Source organism: Oryctolagus cuniculus, chromosome 1 (assembly GCF_964237555.1).
Source record: "Oryctolagus cuniculus chromosome 1, mOryCun1.1, whole genome shotgun sequence".
Lineage (NCBI taxonomy): Eukaryota > Metazoa > Chordata > Mammalia > Lagomorpha > Leporidae > Oryctolagus > Oryctolagus cuniculus.
The window spans coordinates 50,899,926-50,924,143 of NC_091432.1; the positions used below are offsets into that span (position 1 = coordinate 50,899,926).

The window sequence follows — 24,218 nt, forward strand, 5'->3', positions numbered from 1 at the left end:
TGATATATGTAAACATTATCAAATGGTTTAACCAAGCTATTTAACAAATATAATATCTCATGTACTTATATGTTTGTGGTAAAAAGACTTAAAATCTACTTAGATAGTTTCCATTATATAATATATTGCTATTAACTATAGTCACTATGATTTATAGTAGATCTCTTTAATTTATTCCTTCTATCTGATATTTTTATGTCTTTTGACCAATATCTTTCCAGTTCTCCCACCCCAAACTCTGGTAACCACCAGTTTTTTCTGTGTCTGTGAGTTCCACTTGTTTACATTCCATATGTAATTGAGATCATATAGTATTAATATCTACATTCCTGGCTTATTTCACACATAACCTAATGTACTCCAAGTTCATCCACGTGTTGCAAATTAAAGCATTTCTTTGTAAGGGCTTAATAATATCCCATTGTGATATATATAAAATTTATATATATATATATATCTCACCACCTTTTATTTATTTTATTTTTTGACAGGCAGAGTGACAGTGAGAAAGAGAGACAGAAAGAAAGGTCTTCCTTTTCCATTTTTTTTTATTTTTTATTTATTTTTATTTTTTATTTTTTTTGACAGGCAGAGTTAGACAGTGAGAGAGAGAGAGACCAAGAGAAAGGTCTTCCTTTTTCCGTTGGTTCACCCCCAAGTGGCTGCTACAGCTGGCACGTTGTGGCCGGCGCACTGCGCTGATCCGAAGCCAGGAGCCAAGTGCTTCTTCCTGGTCTCCCATGTGGGTGCAGGACCCAAGCACTTGGGCCATCCTCCACTGCCCTCCTGGGCCACAGCATAGAGCTGGACTGGAAGAGAAGCAACTGGGACAGAATCTGGCACCCCAACCAGGATTAGAACCTGGGATGCCGGCACCACAGTCAGAGGATTAGTCTAGTGAGCTGCAGTGCCGGCCCACCTTTTATTATTCCTTCATCTTTCAGTGGACATTTAACTTTATTCCATATCTTGGCTGTTGTGAACAATGCTGCAATAAATACAGGAGTGTAGATAACTCTTTGACCTACTGGTTTTATTTCCATTGGCTGTATAACCAGCAGTGGGATAGATGGACCACATGATAGTTCAATTTTAAATTTTTTGAGGAACTCTCCATATTATTTTCCATAATAGCTATTTTAATTTAAATTTCCTGCAACAGTGTACTAGGGTTCCTTTTATCCACACTTTTTTTTTTTTTTTTTTTTTGACAGGCAGAGTAGACAGTGAGAGAGAGAGACAGAGAGAAAGGTCTTCCTTTGCCGCTGGTTCACCCTCCAATGGCCGCCGCGGCCGGCGCACCGCGCTGATCCGATGGCAGGAGCCAGGAGCCAGGTGCTTTTCCTGGTCTCCCATGGGGTGCAGGGCCCAAGCACCTGGGCCATCCTCCACTGCACTCCCTGGCCACAGCAGAGGGCTGGCCTGGAAGAGGGGCAACCGGGACAGAATCCGGCACCCCAACCGGGACTAGAACCCGGTGTGCCGGCGCCGCAAGGTGGAGGATTAGCCTAGTGAGCCGTGGCGCTGGCCACACCTTTGCCAACACTTATCTTTCATTTGTTTGATAACAGCCATTCTAAAAGCTGTGAGGTGACATATCATTGTGGTTTTAATTTTCATTTTATTGATGATTAGTGATGCTGAGCATTTTTTCATGTACTTCTTGGCCGTTTCTATGTCTTCTTTTGAGAAATAGCTATTCAAGTTCTAGAAAATGATAGTATATTATATTTAATAAGTTTTGTATTTTTCCTACTTTCTTCATTCTGCTACAGGGTGGAAATTCCCTAATAGTGGACACCAGCATTTGTATACCACTGATACAGGCAATATCAGTCAGACTACCAAGGCTATTCATCAATGACATTCACAAAGCCAGAGTGCTAATGTCAGATCATCCAGAATGTTTTTTTCTCTCGAAAAAGTTTATTAACATTTTACGAAGTATTTGTTTTTGAAGATTAAATTTTGAAAGCCATGTAAACCAATCAGACACTAGTAAAGTTTTGTAATGAACATCTCAAATAAATCACCTTAATACCTTTTTCTCATGGGATGACTACAGTATTATTCTAATACTTTCTTATTTTTACTAAAATTAGTTCTTTTCCGGTTATTACTAGCAAGTTCTGATTTTTAGTACAGGTTGCATATCCCTTATCTGAAATGCTTGGGACCAGAAGTATTTTGCATTGTTGCACAAACATAATGAGATATCACAGGAATGGGAACCAAGTCTAAATATGAACTGCATTTATGTTTTATATAAACGTTATGTACATAGCCTGAAGGTAACTTTACACAGGATGTGTAACAACATTGTCACGACGTCCTACTTGAGACACTGTGTTGGCACTGCAAAGCTTCAGATATGGAGTGTTTAGGATTTCAGATTAGGGATGCTCGAACTGTACTGTGCTAAGGCAAGATGAAACCTAATGCTTTATTTATTTCTACATTTTCTATGAACTATTTTCTAGTAACAAACTGTTTGGTAGTAAGTGTGTTTATGCTGAAATTCTAAAACTAACCTTAGTCCTAAGCTGAACTTTATGCTCCAAGACTTTTATATTTTAGGGACATTTACACAGTAAATGTAATTTCAGTCACTGAGCTCTTCCTCATATTGAAATGTGTGCTTTTCTTTATCCTTGGCCGTCCTCAGTCATCCGATGCTGAGGGGCCCCCTGTTCTGGTCTCCCTTTTCTCTGTTGGTCTTCAATTTTGGCTTGCGGGAAGGCTACAGCCTGGCTGACAGACTGTCCAGAGTAGGGCCTTCCCCTCCATCTTCACTTTCTTCTACTTCCTCAATTTCTTCTTCTGGTTCAGGAACTTGCTCTCTCTTGCTCTTTTTTTTTTTTCTTCTTTTTTCTTTGGAGGTTCGCGTTCTCCAGCATACTTCTGGTACAGGCATAATTTAAGTGTCCACTTTCCCCACATTCCTACCACTTGGATTCATCACAGTAGTTTCGTCTTCGGATGAATTCAACTGCTCTTCCATTGTTGATAGCAATCCTTGCTTTTATCACTCTACCAAATAACTGTTGGTCGTCTACCACCCTGGTGCAGGTTTTTGTAGAGTCTTTATCCGAACACAAAATGAATGCAACCCCTTTGCTCTTCCTCGTATCTTTATCTTTCATTATAGTAACATTTACAACGTTGCCATATTTGGAAAATATCCTGTATAGGTCATTGTTCTGCAGGGCAAGTTGGAGACATATGCTATGCTTTCACTTGGGGCCAATTTCCATTCACTTCCGAGAAAATGACGTGCGACTGAACCCAGTGCAAATTTCAGATCACAAGAGCGGGTGCAGGGAATCTGAGCCAGCAGCACCGACTGCTACAAAAAGCACGGGAAATCTGGGTGCCACTTGGCGCTGTAGGGAATACTGGGGACACCTGGGACCCCGGCTCGGCTTGGCTTCTAGCCTGGTGCTGGGGAATGCTGCACGCGGGTTACTGCAAGCGCAGGCCCTGCCAGAATGGGTTTTAATGATAACTCCCCTCTGATGTTACCAACCCTTTCCTTAGACGTAGCCCTATGTCTGGGTCCTCATAAAAGTATATCACTGGGTTGGGTCTGGTGCTGTGGCATAGCTGGTAAAGCCGCTGCCTGCAGTGCTGGCATCCCTTATGGGTGCTGGTTTGAGTCCTGGCTGCTCCACTTCTGATCCAGCTCTCTGCCAACTGGGGAGTGAACCAGTGGATGCAAGACACACACACTCTCTTTCTTTCTCTCTCTCTCTCTTTCTCTCTCTCTCTTTCTCTCTCTCTCTGCCTCTCCTTCTCTCCCTGTGTAACTCTGACTTTTAAATGAATAAATAAATCTTAAAAAAAATAGTTTATCACTGGGGGCAGCACTTTGGTGCACAGGCATCCCATATGGGCACAGGTTACAGTCCCAGCTGCTCCTCTTCTGATCCAGCTCTCTGCTGTGGCCTGGGAAAGCAGTGGAAGATGGCTCAGGTGCTTGGGCCCCTGCGCCCAAATGGGAGACCTGAAGTTCCTGGCTCCCAGCTTTGGATCAGCCTAGTTCCTGCCATTGCAGCCATTTGGGGCATGAACCAGCAGATGGAAGACCTTTCTGTATTTCCCTCTAACTTTTTCTTTTTCTCAAATAAATAAATAAAATATTTAAGAAAAAAGTATATCATCAGCTTCATGCTTTATCAGACACTCCAAAAATGGCACAAGTCAGAAAAAAAAAAGACAATTATCTAATGGAGCCCTATTTTTTTTTTCAAAAATAATTGGCAGTTATATCAACATTTTATTTTTATTTATTTATTTTTTATCAGGTAGGTCTTCCTTCTGTTGGTTCACCCCTCAAATGGCCGCCACTTCTGGCGTGTTGTGGCTGGCACGCTGCGCAGATCCGAAGCCAGGAGCCAAGTGCTTCTTCCTGGTCTCCCATGCGGGTGCAGGGCCCAAACACTTGGGCCATCCTCCACTGCCTTTCCGGGCTACAGCAGAGGCTGGACTGGAAGAGGAGCAACCGGGACTAGAACCTAGCACCCAGGCGGAGGATTAATCCAGTGAACCACGGTGCCGGCCCTATACCAACATTTAATACTGGACTATTTACTGAAAGATCTACCCCAGACTATAAAAGTCATTTTTATCATACAATAAGTTATTCCATATACTTGGGTATGCTTCTGGGAATCTATTTGATCCATCTATTCATTAATACATAAGAAACTACTATGACATCATCATACTTAACTCTTAGAAGTCAAAGTTTACCATTGTCATTTGTAGTTTTCACAATTTACTTAGTATTCAAAAAATGCTTCAAGTTGCAAGATAATTTGACCAAGTTTCAGAAAGAAAACTTTCTTTTCAGCATTTGTACTTAAACAATTTAAGGGCCGGCGCCGTGGCTCAGTAGGCTAATCCTCCGCCTGCGGCACTGGCACACCAGGTTCTAGTCCCGGTCGGGGCGCCGGATTCTTTCCCAGTTGCCCCTCTTCCAGGCCAGCTCTCTGCTGTGGCCAGAGAGTGCAGTGGAGGATGGCCCAAGTCCTTGGTCCCTGCACCCCAAGGGAGACCAGGAGAAGTACCTGGCTCCTGCTATCGGATCAGCGCAGTGTGCCAGCTGTGGAGGCCATTGGAGGGTGAACCAACGGCAAAAGGAAGACCTTTCTTTCTGTCTCTCTCTCACTATCCACTCTGCCTGTCAAAAAAAAAAAAATTTTAAGCTTATAGACTAATCTGGAAAGGGTTGACATCTTTTCCTACTAAATCTTTCCAGTGAGGCACATGGGTATTATTTCACATCCATTTCCTCAAGGTTTTTGTTATGCTGCTAAGTAAAGTTTTGTAGTTTTATTCATATGCAAGCCTGAAAAATTATTCTTTTAAATATATTTCAAGTCTTCTGAAAGGTTCTCATGCTCTTATGAATGGTATCCCTTTTCACTACTTTTTTTGATGTATAAGAAATATATTTCAATATTATACATAGTATTCCTTTTATTAATACAGAGTATTAATAAATATACATAAATATTATACATAGTATTCTTTTTATTTTATTAATTTGTGTGATGCTTTAGTTAATTAACAAAAGTTTTCCAAGTATCCTATGTTTTTCTTTGCTAATGTGTGTGTGTGTATGTGTATGTTTCTGCAACAGCTAGAATTTTTTGAAAAATGTGAAGAATAATGATCTTTTTAGTATCCTTTATTTTATTGGGGTAATTGTAGCATTTCTCAACCAAAAACATAATTTTTAAGGACTGTGTAGGAAACCCTTGGGGTAAGGGACATGGAAATTATTATCATATTCCCCTCTCCATGAAAAGTTGAAACAATGTTCTCAAAGTTCTGTCACTCACAATTTATAATCATTGCTTAATGATTCACTATCAGTGAAAACTGTTTTAACATTCAGGTGTATTTGAGCAGAATACTGTCCAAAAAAATGAGAAACCTATGTTAGCACTTCACTATGCATGTGATATTTGTTGCTCATTTAGGGTAGCTATTCTCAAGGAATGTGTTATTACACACCCACATTACTAAAGAGACTTTTTTTAAGTCTAAAATATATAACCATTTTCACAAAATGTGATTCAGATATCAGATATAATTATATAATAAATGTCCAAATGCTTGAAGAGTAGATCCCTGCAGTAAGCTAGCAGTAATGGCTTCACTGTGCTGTCGACCCCAGTTTGCCATTACAGAAGTCACCTCTTGCCTGCTGTTTTGTTTTCTGCAATTTCAGTTACCTGAGGTCCACTGGGGTCTGAAAATATTAAATTGGAAGTTCCAGAAGTAAACAACTCATGGGTTTTTGTGGGGAGCAACTGAGACTAGACTGTTACTGGAATTAAGACTTATTCTATGCATCTGCTCTCCCACAATATGGCGCTGGGGAGGAGTAAACTTCTACGCAGCTGCCTCTCACCAATTTGACTGATAAGCTGCAGGAGCTGATCCTGCTCCTGATTGGAGGAGAGCAGTGTGCTAGGCGTGTGGGCAGCAGAGTTGGGATTGGTGGAAGAGGACTATAAAGGAGGAGAGAGACAACATGCGCCAAGAACATCTGAGGAACATCTGAGCAGCCCTCGAGAGAGCCGGCCAGCGGTGTGCCGCTCCTCCGCGGAAGCGGGGAAAGTGGCAGGGAGTGCCGCCCCTCCACCTCCGTGGAGCCAACCCAGGAAGGACAAGCAGCAAACCCGGGAAGGGCCGAGCAGACAAAAGAACAGCGCAGGGTCTGGTGTCATTCCTCCGCGAATGGGGGAGCGACAGGTTTTAAGCTGCAAACTCTTCCGCATAGTGTGATGAAATCCCATGCTGCATCCTCCCTCCCTCCTGGGATGCGGACCATCTCTGTGCCCAGCGTATCTGTACCCCCGGCTGCCCACCCCTTAGCCGTCTTGGATCAACTCTTGTGCAGTCTCAGTGCCTGTGCCCAGGTACTGCTGATTTCACTTAAAAATGGCCCCCAAACACAAGAGAACTGACGCTGGCTATTTGGATACACCCAAGGGAAGCCATAACAAGCTTACTCTAAATGAACATTTGAAATTCCCTATAGAAAAATGCATGGTACTATCTGCAATTTTAGGTATGTACTCGAGGCCTTGGAATGTATCTTCTACAGAAAAGAGGGTCCCTCCCCAATAATTTGTTTAGGAGTTTTGTAGCTTTGTTCAGCTCTATAACCTCCATTGCCACTAATTCTTGGGTGATCTCCAAGTTTCAAACTGGCCTGTATTCTCTGCTTCCCACTTTCTGCGCCTTAACTAATGCTCTCCTTATTCCTTCTTCATTTGTTCATGTTGAAACCTGAAACAAATGTCACTTCTTCCATGAAAACTCCCTGAAATGTTCAGTTAGACATGACTTTCCCTCTTCAGTACTTACCCGACCTTGTGTCTACCTGTGCTGTAAATGTAAATTTATCTTCCATCCTCTTTTAGACCATAAGTTTCTTGAAGGACCTAAGTCTGGTTCACCTTTGCATTCCTTACAATGTTTTAGGATGGTACCAAATACAAGCACTCTGAGAACCTGGATTGTTCTTCTTTGTTCTAGCTAGGTAATCTTGGGAATGTTACTAAACTCAGTGCCCTCCCTATGTACATAGCAATCACATCTACTTTATGGGGGTGGTGTGAAGGCAGTGAGGTAATGTGTGTAAAGTACATGACTGAGACTAGCACAAATTTAACCCCCAATATCCTTTCTTTATTACAACCTGCTAGAGTATAAGCTTCATGTCAGTAGACATTTCTTATGTTTCGTTACTTTTTGGCTCTTGAAACTCAGCACAATTCTTAGTCTATGTTGGGCACTCAATAAATGGCTATAGTATAATGGTTAAATAAAAGGATATATATAGGAGTGATAAATGCTTTCTGATAATTTAAATAAATGCAGCAGCTATTTCTTTGGGGGAAAATAATAATACAATAGATACATCACTGATATTTATTCCTGAATAAAATAAAGAATATAAATACACAAAATTAGCAATGAAAATGAGAGAACTTAGCATAGAGAGGATTTTTTAATTATAAAAAAAGATTTGCTCAGTAATAGGTAAACATTATTGGAAAATAGAATTTCATTGCCCAAAAAGCTTCAAACTTGGTTTGAAATTCTTCCAACCCTTCCATTAACTGACTTTACTCTTGAGTGTGGTCCCTGGCCCCATCTCTGCAGAATGAACCCATGTGGAAGAGCAGGGAGGCAGCTGCCTTTGTTTAGGTGATACATGAGCTGAGGGTGTCAATACAGTAAAGTGATTAAGAATTGGACCATCCATGCCCTGCCACTTACTAGCTGAAAAACTTTATTTATACTTATAGAACTTAGCTTCCTCATCTGTACTGAAAAAATAACACCTGCCTCACAGGGCTGGGTAAGTAGGGTAATGCAGGTTAAGTGTTACACATGTTAAGTGCTCTTTAAATGTTAGCCTGTAGTAGGTTGCAGGCTGGCTCTGAGTCTGGGTGGCAAAGTAGCCTGTGAACTCTGGGGAAGTCTAACTATTAAACCACCAAGGGGAAATGTTATAGAGTTTGTCTCACCCTATTTCCTGGCCTTCTAACTATGTCTCACACCCTAGAGCATTTCAGTCGACAACATGCTGCATAACAGTGGTCCTGTAAGATTATAACAAAACTGGAAAGTTCCTATCAGATATTGATGTCACAGACATCATGATGTTGTAGCATAGTACAACACGTTACTCATATCTTTGTAGTAAACAACCCTGTTTGAAATGTTTATTTACACAAATACTTATTCCTGTGTTATAATTGCCTATGGCATTTAGTACAATCACATATACCATAGAGGCCAGGTGTTCAGTATAGTTACAGGGAGTAGCCTGTAGTTGCTTCCAGGTCTGTGTAAGCACACCCTATAATGTCCACACAGTGACAAAATTGCGTAACAACGCATTTCGCAGAAAGCATCCTAATTGTTAAGCGGTACATGACTTCAGTAAGTTCCGGATCAGCTATACTGCCACTGAAAACCAATCCTGGGCATGTTTAAGAGACAAGTGCATCATTTAGAGCTAAGAAGGCCTCTACAGTTCACCTTCTGCCCTTGTGGAACATGGCCTCCACAAGGCACAGACTATATTTACAAAGATACTTTCTGATGCAAGCCATAGTACCTGCTTTTTGGAATGGACAGCAATGTTTGGGGAAAAGGATCCCTTAACGTTTACCACTGATGACCTCAGCTCACCAGGCTGTGTGCATCTGCCCTGTGAAGCCTCAGAAAAACACAACCCAGGAAGAAGCAGTAAGCACCCCTCAGAGCTACACAACATTCACTCTGTGGTGGGTCGGGGAAGGGAGGGTGGTATGCAAAGATTGGAGAGAATGCCCACCAAAGCTCTTCGAGATCATTTCTAGTCATAGTCAAGGAAAACCTGGCAGTGTACACAGCATGTCCTAAGAGAAGAATCACAGACCCCTGAGTCCTACCAAGACTGCACCAGCTGAAATGTGCAGGAAAGTGCTTTCTATAATCCAGAGAGTTCGCTGCCTCTGAAGGTCTAAGTAGAACTGAGTGGAGTCTTCTCCGAGAAAGTATAGAGCCAAAGCTGCCAAGCCTAAACTTTTTAAGTGCAGTCCTTTGCTCTTGAACTTGGCATATAGTTCTCAGTGATGTTGGTCTCATTTTAAAAATCAGAATTGAAATAAATAAGAGGAAGCTGTTATCCCAGTCCAAGTGTTTTCTGGAATCCTTACCACAGAGCCTGGACACCAGCAAATTAAGAACTGTGGCCTATACCTGAGTTTACACCTGGCTCTGGCTCTCAACTCCAGCTTCCTGCTAATGTGCACCCTGGGAAGCAGTGGTGATGGCTCAAGTGGTTGGGCCCACATAGAAGACCTGAACTGAGTTCCCAGCTCCAAACTTCACTCCTTCCACATGGCCTGGTGCTAGCTGATACAGCTATTTGGGGAGTCAACCATAGAATGGAAGTTTCTCTCTCTCTCTCTCTGTGTGTGTGTGTGTGTGTCTTTCTTCCTCTCAAATAAACAAAATTTTAAAAGAAAAGAATGGAGAGAACTGTAGGCTGTTGGAGGTTTGAGAAAGCTCAGAATGCACCTCCTCCCCTTTCCTCATTCCATAGCAGGGAGGCTGGGGCCTACCCAAGGCATAGGGCAGGCCAGGGGCAGGCCAGCGTGAGAAATGCTCCTCCCAACTCTTGCTTTTCAACTGCACCACCCCCAGGCCTGCACTAACATAGCTCAAAAGCTGCAAACTGTGAATGAAAACAATCTGAACCACTTGGGAATTAGTGGGTACCAGATGTTTTGCGCTTGTCCAGACTCTGTTTAACTCGTTTAGAGGAAGGTCTCAGGAGATCTTGTGTTAAAGTACTTCTGAGATGAAGTAGAAACGTGAACTGGGTAGATCTGATGGTTTGTGAATTTCAGGTGTCTGTGTACATTAAGAGGCAGGCAGCCGCTCAGTTGCCTCCAACTACTTCTCACTTCCCTGCGGCTACCACCCTGGTGCCAGCCACTGTCATCCTTAGCCTCTGTTACTTACTGTAGTAACTGTTGTAGCCTCCAGCTGGTCTCCCCGATTCCCCATATTGACCCTCCAACAGTTAATGCCCAACACCGTGATCAGACTGGTCCTTTTCCAACATAGGTCACCTTGTGTCATCACTCTACTCAAAATCTCCTAGGCTAGCGCATTCCTCTGTCGCGTATGGACATGCTCCCTTGCTAGGATCTACAGCATCCAGTACCATCCTCTTTTATTTTGATAGCTTGTGTGTGAATGTCACATGTCTGCTGTGCCTGAGCTGGCAGAGACATCTTCATTTTCCCTCCTGCTTATTGCCTGGTAAATAAGCAGCCTGAGCAGAAACTGTCCTCAGAGAGTCCAACAGAAGAGGAAAAGTGTGGGCTTACACTTTGGCAGCTTTATGAGGGTACTTCAAAAACTTCAAGGAAAATGTAATTAAAGGCTAAGTTTGGGGAATGGATGTTTAGCATAGCAGTTAAGATTCCACTTGGGGTACTTGCATCTCATATTGGTGAGCTTGGATTCAAATCCTAGCTCTGCTTCCAATTCTTGCTTCCTGCTAATGCAGACCCTAGGAGGAAACAGGTAATTGTTGTTAAAAGATAAGTTTAGGGGCCGACGCTGTGGCACAGCGGGTTGAAGCCCTGGTCTGGAGCACCAGCATCCCATGTGGATGCCAGTTCTAATCCCGGTTGCTCCTCTTTGGATCCAGCTCTCTGCTATGGCCTGGGAAAGCAGTGCAAGATGGCCCAAGTCTTTGGGCCCCTGCACCTACATGGGAGACCCAGAAGAGACTCCTGGCTCCTGGCTTCAGATCTGTGCAACTCCGGCAATTGTGGCCATCTGGGGAGTGAGCCAGCGGATGGAAGACCTCCCTCTCTGTCTCTACCTCTCTCTGTAATTATTTCAAATAAAATAAATCTTTTTGTTGTTGTTGTTGCTTTTTTTAACTTTTATTTAATGAATATAAATTTCCAAAGTACAGCTTATGGATTACAATGGCTCCCCCAACACACAACTTCCCTCCCATCCGCAACCCTCCCCTTTCCCTCTCCCTCTCCCCTTCCATTCACATCAAGATTCATTTTCAATTCTCTTTATATACAGAAGATCAGTTTAGCATATATTAAGTAAAGATTTCAACAGTTTGCACCCACATAGAAACAATAAATCTTTAAAAAAAAAAAGACAAGTTTCTTAGAAGCCAAATAATTTTGAAATCCAGGCATAGCTTTTTCATAATACACATTTTTGTGAACTTTCGAAGTCTCATCATTTGCATGGATTTCAGTTTTTGCACCCAAATAAACTTATAATTTAATTCCATTTTCCAAAAATTTTTAAATACTCTTATATTTAATAATGATAAATGTGGCATCCCACGTCACCTACAGAAAGAACTTTTCAGGTATCTCTAAAACAACATGTTGTCCTTTTCTGCCTAATAATCTAGGGTAACTTAAAGACGCTCCAACTCCATAGTACAAAAAGAGACATAGGCCCACAGGTGGGCCCCGATCTGACTGATCAAGACATAGAGGAAGACACAGAAGGCAGAGATACTCTCATTGTGAGAATTAGCAGATGTTTTTCCAAAATTAGATTCCTGATGAACAGATACACTTGAAATTCCAGTATTGCATAAATCTGCAGCAGAACAATTCAGAATAGGAATAGCCGTAGTCAAAGCTAGAAATGTTAAGTTGGATGTAAGAAATTGAGGTCTTCACTGAGAATATGCAACAGTCCTGCCTGCTACAAGGAAGGAACTAATCCAGCAAATTTGGTAGAAGATGGGAAACTGGAAGGAACACTTAAGAGAACTGGGTAAGATGGAAGCAGGTTGGTAGTCAGAGCTTGCCAGTCAGAGATATGGAGCTTTACCACAATAGACCAGATTTCCCCAATACCTATGAAGAGGGATTGGTGTTAATGGCCAGTGAGCACATAAAAGTATGTTCATGACATCAACAATTAGAGAAATATGAATCAAAACCACAATGAGATACCACTTCATACCCACTAGGAGATTATAATAATTTTGGAAAGACAGATAAAACCTGGACCACCTTAAGCTTTAGTAGATCTTTAATGGGTTACATCCTTCAACTTTAGAATTTGATGGAATACTGATTCCTGGGTCTGCCCAGACCAACGAAATGAAAATGTCTATGACATCTCTCAGATTAACAAACCGGATGTTTCTGAGGCAGCTGGGGGTTCATGTGGGTTCAGGGATCTCCGGCTTGAAATGTTCTCCTCCTTTGTGCTTGTAGATCCTCAAATAAATTATGCAGCCTGCATATTCATATTTGCCCTCATGTGAATCCTTGTTATAGGGCTCAATAAACTGACTTCAGTGAGTATCTTTGGGGAGACAGGATGAGGGTCAAAGGGAAACGGCAGCATTTTACCACAATTATTTCTGTCTAGTTTGACTTTTCCAACCTTATTTATCTATTATTCATAAGGGGGCAGTAGTGGTTATCTGGGCAGGGAGTTTCAGGCTCATGGTTTCTTGGTTTGGGTTCCTGTTTAAACTTTTAAAATGGCAGCAAATTTTAGATTCAACATTAACTCATTCAAATAATATTTAGTGAATGCCGACTGTTGCCAGGGATCACTTTAAGTACTTTAGATGCAGTATTTGAAGATAAATATACAACTGGGCCTAATCTATTTGCTTTGTAAATTAAATATATTTCAACCCTTGTACATGGCCCATCAACAAAGTTTGCATTTTTATAAGAGCCCCAAGGAAGAGTCCCTCCAGGTGAGTGGGATGAGCCATCAGGATGGAGTGAGGACAGCCGACAGCTGTAGTCAATGACCTAGAAGCCAAGGCACACCTGCCATTAAACAATGATAAGGAAAGACTTGTTCTTTCCTGCTGCACTGCATGTACTAGTACAGTAGAACCCAGCTTGGATAATTGTAGTTATAGATGTTTGGCATTCGAACATAATAAGATAAAAATGAGGATAGAAAATTAAATTGAAATGGGATATTAAGTGACTAGCTTGAGGTGCAAAAATCTAAATTTTTCTTTCCTTTTTCCTACAAATAAGGCATTGTCAGTTTATTTCCTTTAGAGAGAAGAACCAATGATGAAAAGTGAGTGGAAATTTTCAAATTTGGGAAACTCTCTCTAATAGCACACCCACTTTCAAAACCACGTATCAAATTCCTCTAAGCAAGTAGATTTCATTGTGTGCTTTGCATTAAAAGATGTAATTTAGAGTTTTCTAAACAATGCTGTACACGGAGTTCTCAGAAACATGTCTTAAAATTAAAATATAAATTATGAGTAAGCAGAGCACCCAGGAATATTATCTTTATTATTATCATCACTAATGACACCACCAATTAACATCTGAGCATTTATCAGATGGTAGATGGTACAATGTGTGCATATATATCATCTTATCAACCTTCACAACCTCATGTGGTAAATATTATTATGATCTATCTTTTAGATGATAAAACTGAAATACAGAAGTCATGTAGTAGGCCCAAGGCAAAACAGGATACTCACTATCAACCCTCTCTCCAAAATCCTCAGTGTCACCCACTCTCACGCTCTTCCCAGCTTCCTCTGTGCTCATGAATCCAGAGCATCCACAAATGTGTGTCTTAGGGTGCAAAAGAGGCATAGGGGAACCCAAGCATAAAAAGAGAATGCAGTTAACCATCAACGTTCTCCATCCTGGTCACAACCAATCGTGCTAACGAAGATTCCAAGCAAATCTTTACAATGTGATGCTTTCCTAACTAATTCACTCAAACTCATTCTTTTAATTGTCAAAACAAAAGCATAGCAAATGGTGGCAGCCAAGTTTTATATTCATCAATTGATTGAATCATTCCAACACATAGGGAGGAGTGGAGCTTTGGCATAGCAGTTAAGATGCTGCTGAGGATGCCAGCATCCCCTATCAGAATGCCTGGGTTCAAGTCCCAGCTCTGCTCTCAATTCCAGCTTATGCTAATGCAGACCCCGAGAGGCCCAGGTGATGCCTCAAGTAGCTGAGTCTCTGCCACCCATGTGAGAGATATGGACTGAATTCCCAGCTCCAAGCTTTGGCTTGGCCTAGTACCTGCCATGGTGAGAATTTGGGAAGTGAACCAGCAGATAGGATATTCTCATTCTCATTCCTCTTTCATTCTCCCTCTCTCATTCACTCTCCCTCTCTCATTCTCTCTCTCTCTCTCCTTCCCTCCCTCTTTCAAATAAATAAAAGAGCAAGAAATTTTTAAAATACCATACAGGGAACACCTGTTCATATCGTCTTCCAGGTGCTGGCCATATTGCGGTGTGTGAAACAGTTTAGATTTCTCAGGAAGCAAAACACAGGCAAAATGACAAACACAGGCAAATGAACAAACAAGTCAAGTCCAGGGAGCGATAAATACTTTGAAAACACTCAAAAAGAAAAATTGAAACAGAGTGACTAGATAGTTGATTTCTGCGTTCCCAAGTAATGGACTCAGCAGGGCCCAAGGCTCTGAGACCAAAACAGGCTCAGTCTGTGCAAAGATCAGAAGGAAGAGCAGCAAGAGAATACAGACGAGGCTGGTTCCAGGGGAAAGCAGAGAGGTGAGCAGAAGCCACATCCTGTAGGGTCTGATTGAGTCCATGGTGAGGCTCAGGTTTGGATTTTATTCCGATTTCAGTGGGATGCAACTGAAGGTTATTTAAGGAAAGATATGATTTAACCTCTTTCATATTTTAAAAGACCACTCTGGGTGCTCTGAGGAGAGGGGATAGTAGAACTGCAAAGCTCGAAATGTAAGAGAAGTCAGAAGACCAATTAATTTTTATTCTCTCATGATTCTGGGACAAGAGGGAGGTTGCTCTGAAATTTGTTAGAAATACTAATAGGACTTTTAAAACATACACACACACACACACACATTCAAAAACAACACAACTTTCCTGATATACCTGTAAACAGAAAAAATAAAATCTCTATATTTTCTCCAAAGTGCTTTCTCCTGTGTGGGTAGGTCTGATAAAAGGCGTCATTAACTACCTTTTCCCCTTGGATCTTTCATGAATACTTCACTGGTAATTGCTTAGGTCCCATCACAACAGGAAGAGGATTACCCAGCATGATATCCATTGCTGTCAGGAACACACAGAAATTGCTGATATTGAAGAGATAAATGGGGTGAGATCACTCCCACCACCACCCACCTCTGGGGAGTGGCTGGGCCTCCCCATCTGGGAAGGCGCAGACAAGACGGAGGAAAACACTGTAGCCAGTGTGAGTCCCTCAAGCTGTCCACAGCCACCACACGGAGAACAGAATCCTGCACCAGTCAGATTTCATGAACTGTCCCCAATACCAGGAATTGCCACTTGCTCTGTATTTCAGTCGCAGTTGGAGTTGCAGGGACCATGAGGATAAACATTACTATTATTTCTTCCAAGAACTTAGTGTAACTCCAGACTAAGGTTGATAGCACAGGTCTTTGTAAAAGCTGCTTTCATGAATAAAGAGCATGTCTAATAAGTTCATTGATTTGATTCCATTATTTCTTTATTCTTTTTCAAACAAGATTTAAAAAGTGGCTTCTAGCATTTTGTTGGGAAAAACAGTATGTTGAAATCCTGGGACCGGATCATCTTAAGGAGTTTCACATGCTTCTTGAATTCTTTTACACTTTTCATGTGCTTGGTCAGTTTTCAGAATTAACCAAAATTACAAAATACAAAATTCAGCACTATTGTAGTGTAAGTTCACCCTCCTTGATATGGTTACATATAGGTCTCAAAGATGAGAGATTCAAAATTGCCAGAATGCCTACTGAGCATCAATTAAGTGTAATGAGCCTGCACATAACCCAGGGGAAAAGATCTGCCCAAATCATTGAGGGACAAATCTCCAACAAGGACAGCCAAACTCAACATGAGAAATGAACCCTGGGCTCGACAGCACTCCTGGATACCTATCTTCTTTACTGAGGTGATAAGAAGGACAGATGTAATAAGACCCAGTCAGTTTTCCCTCTCTCATAAGGGGATGCAGGTAGCCAAAGACCCTTGCCCAGCGTCACACAGGCATAGGTACACCATTCGGCCAGCAACCAGCAACTCCTAACTCTTGGCGCATATCACAGTACTGCATTTTCTTTACAGTCCCTCAGATTTCACACCCCAGTTTCACCCACAGCTGGTAAGATAAGACTGTTGGAGCATCATTTGAGCAGAAGGGGCAAGAGAGAACCACACACAGTCCTACAGCAGGGACCCTTGCAGAGAATAAAAGATGACAGCAAATTTGATTTCCCAGCCCCCACAGATCCACACGGAATTGTGAGTTATAGTCGCTCACCATTACAGTTTACCAGTTCTTGCTGTTGGGTGCACCACTGAGCTTGGCAATTTTTTATATAGTATCTAATTTAAATTTTGTAGCACATAATTAAGACAGGCGAACACATGGAGTGGTGGAGCTGCAGAGAGAGATGCCATCATTGGAAGCCCATCTGCTCCTCCTAATATTTCTATGAACTTATCTTCTCCATATTTTTGTTTCCACTCTGTAAAATGGGATTACTGATTCCAAAAAGTTGTTTTGACAATTAAAAGGATGAGTTTGAGTGAATTAGTTAGGAAAGCATCCAACATATCATAAATGCTCAGTAAGTGCTGCAATTATTAGTGTCTGTTTTACAAAAAAAGAAAATGAGGCTAACAGAGCAACCAATTTAAAATTACTCAAGGGAAATGAAATCAGCATTGAAAAAGTGATCTGTGCCCCCATGTTTACTGCAGCTCAGTTCACAATAGCTCAGATATGGAATCAATCCAAATGTCCAACAACTGGTGATGGGGCAAAGAAATTATGGTATCTATACACTAAGGAATACTACTCAGTCATAAAAAAGAATGACTTGTCTTTTACAACAAAATGGATGCAATTGGAAACCATTGTACTTAGTGAAATACGTAAGTCCCCCCAAAACAAGTACTACATGTTTTCTCTGATCTGAGGTAACTAATAGAGTACCAAAAACGTTATGTATAGGAAGGAAATTGACATTTTGAGATCCAATGATTGTTTACAGCCCTTGTCTCTACCGTTGAGACACAGTGCTTTTTCCTTCCTGCTATTTATTGAACTCTTTACTTAGTGTAGGGTTAATCTTATGAGTATAAAGTAAGCATAAAGTAGATCATTGTACAAATCAAGACAGGGTATAAGAGAGGGAGGAGGAGAGAGGGTGGGAACATGGGTGGGAGGGAGGATAGGGCAGGAAGTATCACTACATTCCTAAATCTGTATATATAAAATACATGAAATTTCTATACCTTAAATAATAAAATAAAATAGGCCCATCATCATTGCATTTTTATCATTCATTAGCCCGGGCAACCCATCTCAAGGAACAGGTGGAGGGACTACTTCCCAACTCCAGCCTCTCTAAGGAAGGAAGTGTGGATATCTGTGGTCTGAAGAGCACTAGACTTCAAGTTAAATCAAGATAAGGCCCAGGCACCCACATTTCCCTTCCCTTCCCTTCCCTTCCCTTCCCTTCCCTTCCCTTCCCTTCCCTTCCCTTCCCTTCCCTTCCCTTCTCTATCTCTTAATTACTGAGTAAAAGGAAGATACGGGTGTACTGAAAGTGTTGGGGAAGTTCTAAATTTTTATTGAATATATTTTTATTTGTATCTTTCTCCTATTGGTTATAGTCCATGTCATAGTCATCTATGTATTTTTTCTCAGCGCTTAGCACAGTGTCAGTCACAAGTAGAGTGAACTAAGAAATTGTCCCATATATGATCTTTCTAATTTTTGTATTATTCTATCTTTCTTTCATGAGTATAAACAGCTTAGACAAGGAATCTTCAAAAAATTCATTAAAATACATAATAATTTTGAAAAACTACACAGGGATTCCAAAAATTTTTGCACCAAAATAAAAACTTTTTAATTTTATTTTATTTGAAAGACATACAGAGAGAGACAGCCTATCCACTGGATCACTCCCAAAATGCCCACAGTGGCTAGGACTGGGCCAAGCAGAAGCCAAGTGCAAGGAACTCAGTCCATGTCTCCCATGTGGGTGTCAGAAATCCAATCACTTAAGCCATCATCTGCTGCTTCAGAGGAAACTGGAGCTGGAACATAGCCAGAATTAGAACCCAGGCATTCTCATGTGGCATGCTGGCATCCCAGCCAAAGTCAACCATGGGGCCAACTAAACTCCATTTAACTCCATTTCCCTTCAACTTTTTGAAGTACCCTCATATAATACATAATTAAAATCTCAACATTGTCATTGCTTTTAAGTAAGTGGTTTTGTATAGATGCATGATACTGGGTATAGTACTGCCAGACTTCCATATCTGAAGACTCAGCAGCCACAGATTCAACCAACCATGGATAGAAAAAAAAAATTTTTAAATAATGTATCTGTATTAAACTTGTACAGACTTTTTTCTTGTCATTATTCTAACAATAGAGCATAATACCTATTTATATAATATTATATATATATAAGTAATCTATAAGTATATTAGTAATATATTATGTATATTATAAGTGATCTAAACATGATTTAAAGTATACTGTAGGATGTGCATAGATTATATGCAAACACTACACCATTTTATTTAAGGAATTTAAGCACTCATGGATTTGGGGTTCCCTGGGGAATCCTGGAACTAACTCCTGTGGATACCAAAACAATGACTGCATATGAATAAATAAATAAAAATATATACACAATTTAAAATTGAAGGAAAGTCAAGTAAGGAAATAGTTTACAACTGGTCTATGAATTAGTACATAATAGAATTTCAACATCTTGTAGTAAATTGTTAGTTACAATACAGAATATTTAAATATTAAGTGTGTAGTTGTGTTATTCTAAACAGATGGTCAGCAGAAACTGAAATGAATGTCTTGGTTGTTTCCTTATCACACAACTGGATGAGAAGAAGAACTACATAAAGATTTCATAATAAAACTTTATGCCACAAAAAAAAAAGAACACAGTATATAGAAGAGTTGCATCTGAGTCCAGTCTATATATAGCCAAAGCCTATGTTATCAGCCATCCTTCTACACCTGCTCCATCTAAAGAGATATGAATATAGTTTTTGCCCCGGATCCCCTAGGTTCTCCCATAGCCAAATGGCTCTCTGAAACCAACAGGAAGAGACATGGGAAGGATCCCAAGGCAGAAAAGCTGCCTCCTCACCCTGCTTAGCTCACCTTTACAGTCTCGTTCCTTCCATTACCACCCAATGCTCCTGTGGTAGCCTCTTTGGGGCCCCCTGTCTTAAGTCAACAGGCTTCACATTTCATGACTCCAAACTTTCTTTTTCAAGGGATTCCCTCTGCCTAGAATTTTCTGTACACTTTTCCCTCTTATACCATTTCCTCTCACATACTGCATCCCCACATCCCCTCTACCTTGGACAGAATCAATCACTGCCTGGAAGACTGACCATAAGAACAGATTTCATGGGTTCAGCAGGAACAGGGTTCAACTCTCATTTCTGGTATTTCCAAGCTTAGTAATTTAAGAAAATTGTCTCATTTTCACAGACTCAGTTCCAGCATCTGTAAAATGGGGTTAGTATCTCCCTTGCTAGATTTTGTAGAAAGTAATTAACATAATGCACACAAAACTATCTGGCATATGGTAGGTTCTCAAGAGATGATAGGCATTATGACCATATTTTTATGGAATGTTTGCCAAATTCTTATTAAGGATTTCACATGTAGTTCAATTATGTATTTACACCTGTTTCATGCACTAGGCTATGAACTTCTCAAGGTCAGGTTGATGACAGCTTCAGGACATAGCACAATGCCTAGCACAGAGTGGATGCTCCATACATGTTGATTAAATTGATTTAAATCAATACTTGCTTCATTCACCTTTCCATGCAACACTCACTAAGGACTACAGGAAAGAAAACGTTCTCAATGGGACATGTATCCCTGTAAAGAACTAGAAGAAAGAATCCTTTATATGAGTGGTTTCAATCTCTAGCATCTGAATCACCTGCAAAGCTTTTTAAAACACAGGTTGCTGAGCCCTATTCCTAGAGTTTCTGACTCAGTAGGTCTATTTGCATTTCATTTGCATTTCCAGCAAGTGCCTAGATGACACAGAAGTAGCTGTATCACTATGTGAACTACTGCCTGGCCGGCATGCCTGATGCTGTCCTCAAGCACCAGCTGACAAAAGCAATTCAGTTCAGTTCAATTGAACAAAGTTTCATTGAGAACACGAAGTGTGCAGGTTGGATGCAAAAGGCAGCCTTCAAGGCTTTACGAGTTCAGCAAAAAGAACAAATCAATATACCAATGGGGTTAGTCTTATACTTTTAAAAGGCTTCTCCTGAAATAAAAGATCACCATTAGAAAACTACTGTATATGAACTGCTGCAAGCAAGATACTGATAAATGTGGAAATCGGCAGGCAAAACATTAAAGAAAAATATTCTTAATGTGTCTCCTCTAAATATTTATTTATGGCGGGGGTGGTTTTAACATTTGTTCCCAAATTGTTTGATTCCCCTCTCTTCTGCAGGTGTGGGAGGGGACTTCATTTTTCTCCCACTGAGTGTGGGCTGAACGTACTAACTCAGCAGTAATAATGGGATATAGAAAGGAAACTATAGTAATGTCATACTGGAAAAAGCTCATACACGCACCACCTTAATTGACCGGTCAAGAAGCCCGGGTAATAAATCATGTCAAGGTCATGCATCCCTGACATCCTGTCCTGAGGCCATCTCACTTCTGGAGCATCATTTTCCAAAAACCCATAGCCTCAGTCTCATCAAGAATAAAAGACCAAGCCAGTTCAAGGAACGTTCCACAAAGTAACTGGCCAGAACTTTTCAAGTTTCAAGATCCAGGATAAAGAAAGACGAAGAAAATACCACAAATTAGAGACTGAAGAGACATAACCACTAAATGCAATGTGACATCCTAGACTGTATTCTGGCACAGAAAAAAAAAATTAGTAGGAAAATAATGGTACAAATCCAAATAAAGCCTGTAGTTAACAGCATTATTGCAATGATAACACCTTAGTTTTGATAAAGATTATATAAGATGTTAGCATTAGGGGAGGACCAGCTACATCATTTGGTACACCCAGTATAAAATGAAAATGTTAAATCACTTGTTCATTAAGAAGATTTCACAATAGCAATGGCAAAGAATTAAAACCACTGAGTGCAGAGTGAGCCTACACAGGTGCATGGCCATGAAGTTGGCCTGCAGCTGGGGCAGCTGGATGAAAGGTTTCATCAGGAGCTTAGCTGAGCTGGGAAAGGGAGCATGGAGCTGTCAGGTGAAGGGAGTAGCCACTTAAAGTAACAAGGCCCCCAAAGTTAGAGTAAAAGCCTTTGACTTAGTTTTCCATTGCTGTGACAAATACCTCACATTGGATCATGCATGAAGAAAAAACTGTATTTTTGCTCACGGTTCTGGAGATGCAAAAGCAGGGCGCCAGCTTCTGCTCAGCTCTGGTGAGGGCCTCACACAAAAGGCATCACATTTACTGGAGCATAGCTGTAGAGACTGCATAAGTGAAATAAGAAGCCAGAGAGATCCACCGGGCAGGCTCACTCTCTTAACTCACTACCGTGAGAACTAACTCATCCCTCTGAGACCATGAGTTCCACCTGAGAGCAGCGCCCCATGGCCAGCTACTGACCTCCCACCATGCCTCACCTCTTAAAGGTCCCACCATTTGTCATTTCACCACCTGACAAATCTCCAACACGTGAACCCTTGGAGGATATGCTCAACCCACGTGCAAGCCACAGTGGCCTTTCATCACTTACTGGGGTGGTAAAAGCCAGAGGCTGAAACTGGAGACCACTGTGATCCCTTCGTGGGACTCTGGGCAGGGGCCGATAGAGCAGCACCTCCAGGGCCAGGAGGTGGATAAGAAGGAGAAGATTTAAAAAGTGCTTGGTGCTGAGTCAGAGTGAGGAAAACAGTCTTCAAGTTCCCAGCTCAATGCACGCACAACCCATAAAGAGGTTTAGAGAACACGCCTGAAGAAGATCCTGGTCTATGGCCTTAGATAGAGACCCAGAAAGATGGAGCCTGGGTGAGGAATATACCCATGTGAAAGACCATGACTGGCTGTGGGGTCCTGAGTCCTCATGGAGACTCTCTCCAGAGGCTGAGGTGCTGTCTGTACAGCAAATCTGGCAGGGCAGCATGCCCTGTGAAGCCTGCTAGGAAGGGCTCTGCTGTTGCCTCTGGTCAGGTTAGAAAAAGCACACATTGATTCTGAACCGAGAGCTGAGCTCAGTACACGGGAGCTCTTTGAACTACCCTTGCAACTCTTCTATAACTCGGAGGTTAGCTCAAAATCAAAAGTATGAAAATAAGAAAAAGACCCTTCTCTGTACTCCCTCGTTCTTCATCTCCCAGGCCTACACACAGCACTGTTTGCAACTGAGCCTCATGAACTGTTTTCTTTGTCCCTCTTTCTTTAAGTCTTATACATGAATCACCCAGGCTGCTCCAGGGGCTTTGGCTGCTGCTCTCCCCCCTTCTCCTCTCCCTACAAGCAGACTCCTTTCTGAAAGGCAAATAATCAACTCAAATCATCTGACTTCAGAAGCCTTGCTTTTAACCACAGGACCATGTAACAAATGAGAAAACTGCATTTGTAGAGATGATATCAGGTGTGATATGATAGGAAATTTTGATGAAACAGAAAATTCTGGTTTCTGCCAAGATAGTAGACTAGTTTTCTCTTCTTCCTCCAGCATTAGCACAGAAAAACTGGCAGAAGTCAAGAGGAAAATGTGAGCTCCAAGGACAAACAACAGAACAGGAACTCCCACCCCAGAACGTTGCCTGGAACTGGCTTGTAGGGGGTGGGGGGCAGCTGCGTGGTGCTGAAGGCAGCCAAAAATGGCGCCAGCAGAGATATGGGAGCAAAACATTGAAGTTCTGCTTTCACCGCCCTTGGACACACCACCTTCTGCACCTGCACAGCCCAGCCGGGCCAATGCTGAACCACCAGGAAAGAAAGCCTGCTGGGACTGAGTTGAGGAAAATAGGCTGGATCTGTACTGCAGCCTGAGACACTCACAGCTACACTGAACCCAGCTCAACCTAGGGACCACTCCCTCTCCACGTCACTTCACCTAGACATTTCCAAGCAAAGCCCCAAGCAGTGGGTTTGAGGACCCCTGGCTTTCTGCCCGGGGGCCCATCCGTTGCCCTTTCTCCTTACAACTCTTGGAACTTTCCCCCAGTACACATTACCCAAAGTGGTTGATTGACAGCACAAGGGAAACTCCATTTATTAATCAAAATAACTAAATTTGAGGATGAAATTACTATAAAGAAAGACAAACGGAACAACCCCTGAAGCAGAAACATTGAAATTAATGATCCAAAAATATAAAATAAGCTAGCTAAATACACTTAAAGAGATATGGGGAGAAATGTGAGAAATATAAAGCAAGAACAAGGGAATCAGTAAAAGGTTCAAGTGGAAACAGTAAGTATAATAACTAAAGAGAACCAAAGTCAACCACACAACCAGTGGGATAAAAAGATGAATTTAAAGAAAAAGGAATTTGTGAGTATAGCATATAGATAGAAAATATGAAACAAAGCCAAGAGATACTAAAGAGAGAAAAATATATGAAATATAAGTGTCCCAGGGAAACATGCAGGAAA

General features: G+C 41.4%; 1 pseudogene; it reads right to left on the minus strand.

The window, feature by feature from the left end:
- Positions 1-2,127: 2,127 nt before the first annotated feature.
- Positions 2,128-10,587, minus strand: LOC100357365 (zinc finger CCHC-type and RNA-binding motif-containing protein 1 pseudogene; annotated as a pseudogene).
- Positions 10,588-24,218: the final 13,631 nt, after the last annotated feature.